Genomic DNA, 7,442 nt, shown 5'->3' with positions numbered 1-7,442 from the left:
CAAACATCCTGTAACCCTTATACAAATCTGATATCATCTTCCTTCCAGGATGAGAAGCTGGAAAATAAGTGACAATCACAGTTCTAGCCCGGAAGAAAACAGGAAGAGCCAGCACTGAATACCAAGTTTAATTCTCCTTGTACCTGTTTGTGTGTTGGAAGATGTGCTCTTTCTCTCACCCCCTGCCCTTGGCTCCATTTTAGAGCCAGTTCACCTAGCCCACAGGGCTTACAGCAGGTGCCTGAAATCCTCACCCATGCTGGCTTCCTGCTCCTTTCCAGACAAATTATGCATGGCTTCCACAGACCTATGATTAAACAGTTTGTGCAGCACCTCGGCCCTACATTCTGGTACTTTGCAGTGGTGCAATTAAAACTTCATGCTGGACATAGTAACATCTTTGTATCACCCCAGGCAGGGACGAAGTGTCAAGCCCCAAACTCACACAACTCTGAGGGCCATTCTGCACTCGTTCAAAATTGCACAATGGTTGCAAAATTGAAATCTCTACTGTTTTGCTGTTATGCACACCTTCGTTGACAATCTGCAACACTCCTGAAACCGATCCGCAAAAAGCGCTTCATTGTAGCGCTTTCAGGGAAATCCCAAAAAGTGGATTCACCCTCCGGAAAGCGCTACACTCTTGCAACCAATCTGCAACACTAGCGGGAAAGTTCTGTGCGTTACCATTGTTGCGGTTTCTGCAAAGTCCCTCCCCCTAGCTCTCTCCTCTGATCTTACGGCGAAGCGATCGCCATTTTTTTTTCTCGGAGCGAGCGGAGATCAACGCACCGGCGAGCCTTCGTTTACCCAACGAGGCTTCCCCAGCTGCAGTCCCTCTCCAGAGCTGTTTAAAGTCACCAAGCACCAAGCAACACACAGCCCCGTTTGCTGGTTTATTTTCCCTTTATTTTTCACTGTATTTTCGGCCGAAAATCGCGCCCGTGCGGGGGGGGGTTGTTTTTTTTTCACTTGGGGGGAGCGTGGCAATGATGAAACGGCAGCTCAAACACCACCTGCTAGCTAGATGGGTCTCTCCGTTGCAACGAATCAACGCAGATTTGCTGCAATGTGTGTGTGTGTGTTTTTTTTAAACCTTCCTTAAAGGGAAAGGGGCTTTTGGGGAGCATGATAACGGCCGCCCATTGGCTGCTTGACGGCCAGGGGTGGGACAAAGCTTGGCAATATCGCTTCCTGGCTAGCGATTTTTGCCGAGACCGGAAACCTGTGGTAAACGATAGAAACACAACTAGATTCCACAACAAAGGTATGTATGCATAACAATGAATTCCACTATTTAAAATTGTGTTTTTTCGTTCCGCAATCAATTTGCTACATAGATCCTGGTGTGGAATGGCCCTGAAAGTGGGTCCACACTTGAATAGAGACAGGCTGATTAGGAGATAGGGTTGCTGGGAAAAACCTGGAGATTTGTAGGTTGGAGCTTGGGAAGAGCAATGTTGGGAATGAGTGGGACCTCAGCAGGGTCTAATGCCCTACAGCCCACTCTCCAAAGCAGCCATTTCCTCCAGCAGGATGGATCTTGATGGTCTGGAGATCAACTGGAATACCCAGAAAGCTCCAGGTGCCACCTACTTTGGGTGCCTGATGAACTGATCCTGGGGCTACTTTCTCTTCCACCAGGCAGTGCAAAGGTGAAAAGCATGAGCAAGCTATGTTTGGGAAGTCCCTGATTCAAATCCCAGCTCAGTCATAATGGCCACCGACTACTCAGCGTCACTCAGCCTTCCGGCCACCAATAGAGGGACAAGAATGCTGGCCTACTTTGCAGAGTTACTCGAAGGAATTCAGAGAGGTTTTGCCTCATGCAGCTGAGGAAGCCAGCTGTTCTCTACAGTAGCTTGTTCCAGATTTAAAAACCTCTTAGACTGCATTCCAAGGTCTTACTTAACCACAAGTAAAAATTGTGCACCAACGCAAGTAGCTGCTGGGCTCCTGTGCATGCCTCAGTCTCCTCCCTCCCCTCCCAGGTAGTGGATAGTGGTCCAAAGCAAACTCTGGGATCCTGCAAGATTAAGTACAGTGTCTGGAAGCAGGCAGAGCCTTTAAAGTGTCCCCACCTTCCCACTTGATTTAGCTGCTGTACATCTGGAATTTGCTGTATTAATGCACATGTAGCTATCTGAGGATGTAAAAAATATTGCTCCATGGATACATATGCATGTGCATCAAGTTGCAACCAACATATGAAAAACCCAGCAATAGACTTTCAAGGTGAGGAGGAAGAAGTGCTTTACCATTCACTTCCTCTGCATAGCTTTCCTTGGTGAGTTCCCATTATTGATTTATTGATTTATTAATTTATTTATACTTTGACTTTTACCCCGCCACTCTTGGCAGTGTCATCTCATGGTGGCTTACAATATAAGTCAAAAATACACAGTATAACCTATAAAACCCTATTAAAACATTGAAACATTAAACAGTCTCAAACAATATCAAAAGATGGTGGTATCCTGCTTAGCTTCTGGAAGTTGACAAGACCAGGCTATACCATGCTGCCTCCCTCCTCCCTCCGTAGTGGTACAAGGCAACCAAAGTTAAGCACCCTGAAGGCCCGTCGTTTCCAACAGAAGATATTGAAGAGCTGGGTTGGGAAATTCCTGGAGGTTCAGGGGTCGAACCTGGAAGGGGAGGGAGTTCAGAGGGAATGTTACACCACAGAGAAGGCCCTCAGGAACTGCCATGTTCTCCTGGAGAACTGGTTAATGCAGCCTAGAGACCACTTGTAATTCCACAAAATCTCCAGGCAGTACCTGGATGTTAACAACCCCAGCTACTGTTCTTTTTGTACTGATGAATTGTAGAAGGCTCTTAAACTTCCTGTTAAATCAAGGTATTGGCAGCATTTGCTGCTCAAAAATATCTAAAAATGTGGTTCCCAACTGAAATCTTGTAAAAAGGAATGGGAGTAAGTTTCCCATTTACTCCTCCACTGTACATAGTAAAAATATCCCTTGATGAATGGGAGACATCACATACCAAGGTTCTGACACCCGGAGACAGACGCCAGTACAACCTGACCTCCTCTGCAAACCCTTGTGTTAACAACAATAGCCATTTGTCTTGATGTTTTTTTTTTTTGTCTTTTTATTTAGCCTGGAATAGCAAAGGCTCCAGTTTGTGCATTGTACCTAGATTCCACTCATGTTTGCTTTGTTTTGTGCAAAAAAAAAAAAAAAACACCAACCCCAAAACAAACACAGGTGGCAGTTCTTTTTATATTTTGAAGAACAAAAAAACTTAACAAGGGACCTAACAATCTGGAAACAATTCAGAATCTACCATATACTGAGTGCATGCAAATGTAATTAACTACAAATGTAGTTATCTTCTTGCATTTCTCCACACGTCTTCAAAAATGCATTTGACTGGTGTCCTTATCAATTATACGGATACTGGCCCTGTTAGATCCATGGGTTCAGAGAGACCAGGACACTGGGAGTTCATTTCAGTTCTTTATTGTGATCCCAGCATGATCATAACAAGAACCAAAACTGAACTGAAGAAACCCACACCCAACCCCAACTCATATATTCAAAAGCCCCACAATAGATCTTCCCACTTTAAACTGACTGGATCCAGCAGACGGGATGTAGCTGCACATCGGTCAATCACAATGAAGGCTTATAACCCTGGCTTGGCCCTCAAGCTTGGTCCTTGGCAGAATACAGACACAACAGGCCCCTTCCACACTGGGTGTTTGCTTAGCTTGGATGCTAACAGGAATTGAGATTTTTCTCATTTCCACTCAATAACTTTTTTGAAAGACTGCAACAAGTCCACTGAGTGATGAGGAAGTGCAGATCTTTCTTGGTCCAACCCACAATGATTATTGTGTCCTTTGCAGTGGCCAATCCACCCATCACACACACACACAACCAGGTGCAGGGGCTGTTGGACTATTCTGGGGCCAAGGGCAGGGCAGGATAAGTGAAGCTATCAATTGCCATCTTGTTAATTGTTAATTGTGTTTTTAGGAATTTAGGAGTTTAACAGTGTTTTTATCATTTTATTGTAAACTGCCATGAGTCAACCGAGACTGGCGATATAGAAATCAATAAATAAATTTTAAAAGCTGTAATTGTTGTTGCTGCACTGCAGAACAACATTTTGGTAAGTCTCTGCCCCCATCCCAGTCCCTCAAGGTTTGCTAATCAAGGACTGGCAACCCTATGAGAAGGGGTGCAGCATTAATACTCAAATAGCCCAGATTAGATAGCCCATGATTACCCAAGAAGTAATTATGCTGCAAACTTCTATCTGACAAATGTAATATGAGATGGGATCCATACACTCTCTGTGTGCAAGGAACTCATGAATCAGCCCCCACCTGTCCAATGGCTTGGCTCCGAATCCTTTCCTCTGGTGCTAGCAGCTCTCTGATCAGTGTTGCACAATGACTAGAATGCATCTGGTACAGGAGAGAGCTGAGGACATTCTCATTATTACCTTTTTAACCCACCATTTTGCCAGCATTTTATACAGTTTAGGCCAATAGACAAAGATGTTAGCCAAGACCACCCAGTGAATTTCACCTTTGTGTGGGGACTCCAACCCAACCTCTCAGTCACTTGGGTTCTCACTCTTCTAAAAAAAGCACGTGAAAGGAGACAATTCATCACTCTTTCATGATGATGTAAAAGGATTTTGACCAAAATGAACAGACTGGAAAGTTTCCATAGTTACCTATTAAAAGAAGGTACATGGGTTTCATCTATTTTATGCTTTAAAAGTGTGTGAGTTATTCACAGAGATTTCAGTGCAAAGGAAGTTAGGCATTTGGACCTAAATTCCATTGAAAACAAAATGGATGTGAGCCAAAAGTGAAGTCCTATTCACCTCAATGGAACTTAATCCTGCCTAATTTTCTTCGGATTGGAGTCTACCAGAGTTCCCCAGTGCCACTGAACAACAGACAGTGTATCTTCAGCCCCCCCAGAAGGGGAGCAGAGTGCTCTCTTCCTATGTAGGCACATTCTAGTCATTGCAAGAAATTGGGCAGAAAGCAGCCAGCACTAGTGAGTAAGATGGTGATGGTGTACAATGCTTCTAAAATCAGTGCAAGAAGCCAGTGGGCAAGAACGGTTAGAATGTCAGCCTAGACCCTGGGAGAGCCAAGGTGCTTCAAATCCATACTATGCCGTAAAGCTCAATCAGTGATCACGCTAGTCACGCTGCCTCAGCCTAACCTCCCGCACAAGATTGTTGTGAGGATAAAGTAGAAAAGGGGAGAATGCAGTCAATCATTTCGGGTCCCCATTGGGGATAAAAGTGGAGTATAAATAAATAAATAAACCAGCAAACTCTCTGTCCTAAAATATAAATATATTGAGGTTGGTTAAAATATGGGTCAATCAATATTAGGGCCATTCAGTTGAACCAAGTTGTATTCAAGAATATAAGCTTTCTTGTGTGAGCACACTTCGTCAGATATAATGAAACAGTTTCCCGAACCATAGGCACAGGGAGTGAGAAGGCAGTTATTCAGTGTGTGAGGAGGAGAGTATGCCTGCACGTGCTTTGCACATTCAGTACTCATCACTGTCAACACTGTCCCATACAGCTATAGGTGACCTTGAGGACACTTCAAACAGGTCATGCCACTCAAAGCAAGCATTCAGCTGAAGGAGAGGCCCCTTAAATAATTCAACAGCATCTTTCATAAGCTGAAACAGAGGTTTTCCTGGTTTCTATCTTGAGCAGAGTCTTCAGCCTTGACTTAGCTCTGGGAGTAACACATAAAGCAGATGTGCCTTTAAAGCTGGGAGCACTTATAAGCTTCTCCTTTCCTTCATCATTTCAGTGAAGCACATATAGGCATTCATACCGTTTCCCATGAATTTGCTGCCCTCTGGTGGAAAGTTTACACAGCAAAGAAAAAAGCCTGAGACTTCCTGTGCAAGAAGACAACACCAAGGCAAAGAGCCAGCAGTCACCAAGGATATACTGGACAAGAACTACAGTCAGTTCTGGCCCTAAGTCAGCTGCCTGTATGAGACACATATTCCCAGATCTATTCTGATCCATGCATTATGGGTTGAATCCAGAGAATCATGAGTGGAATCACTTTCACAACTTTACTCTCTTTCTCTCTCTACACACACACACCGAAACACACTCTAGTCCTGATGGTCAGAGAACCTTTTGTAATGCTGTAAGACATGACATGAGGGGAAGTTCCGATGGACAATGTCTTCAGGGATGGAGACTAGAGCGAAAGCCTTCTCTTAGCTCTAGTCTTTCGCCTGAAAACCCTGCTTGATAATATGACACGGCTGAATACTGTGCTTGCTCTGTGGCCAGTGGAAAACACAATCTGGAACTGACATACTTCAAGGATGGCATTCTGCCCCTCTATCCCCAAAATTATTTCACTCTTTTATTGATGTGGAAACAGATTTGATGTCTGTTTGTCCCGCCCCTGCCCATGACAGACAGGCAAGGGAAAATGGGAGTATGCCAGCAGAAGTTAAAGGTGACAGCAGCTGAGGACCAAGCAGGGCGGAAGTCCGGCGGCAGAAGAGGCGGCTGGCCAGGACCAGTGCTGAGACCCACCGCCTCCCCCACCACAGCACCCATTCATCCTCTCACTGTGCCCAGCCTCTACCTGAGGCTGGGCAGCCCACTCGCCTTCTGTGGCTTTCAGGCTAGGATAAAGGAGTCTGCTGGGGAGTCCGGTCTGGGTGCAGAAGATGGGTGGCAGCTTGCACCAGCTGTGCCCAGCCACCACTGCATCCCCTTTATCTTCCAGCTACACCAGTCTCCACCGAATCCGAGGTCTCCTCCAGGTCTCCTCCTGGCTTGATGCCAAGGTGAGGGGGCTGGAAGATGGACAGCAGTGGTGGGGGGTCATGCACATTACGTGGAATGTTAACCACTGCACCAAGCTGGCTCTGAGGGCTGGAGGCTGAGGATACCAGGGTTGGAGGGGGGAATGACTTCAATAGGAAATAATGCTAGAGATTCCACCTTCTAAAGAAGCCCTGTTGTCAGGGGAACTGATCCTTATTGGCAACACCTTATCCCCTGAATTGTTTGTTTGTTTGCTCTTTTGGCTCTACTGCTGACTTCTGAGCAATCAGGCCCAGCTAAGAAATTGTCCCATAACATCTCTATAGTCAAATCAAATCAAATACATTTATTTTCGTCAGCGACCAGTACAAAAATAGGTAAAGGTATCCCCTGTGCAAGCACCGAGTCATGTCTGACTCTTGGGGTGATGCCCTCTAGTGTTTTCAAATTCTTATTTTTATCCAAAAGGAGTTCCTTTAATTTGCCTTGTCTAGAAGTAGCCCTTAAGTGAGTGAAGATGGAATACAGCAATTCCTGATGTAATTGGTTATAAATACAGCAATCAAAACCCACATGTTCAGTGTTCTCGATGTTACCATCCTGGCATATACAAATACGTTCCTGGG

This window comes from Paroedura picta, chromosome 1, assembly GCF_049243985.1.
Source record: "Paroedura picta isolate Pp20150507F chromosome 1, Ppicta_v3.0, whole genome shotgun sequence".
Classification (NCBI taxonomy): domain Eukaryota; kingdom Metazoa; phylum Chordata; class Lepidosauria; order Squamata; family Gekkonidae; genus Paroedura; species Paroedura picta.
The sequence above is the reverse complement of the archived record's forward strand: the minus strand, read 5'-3'. Positions refer to the sequence as shown.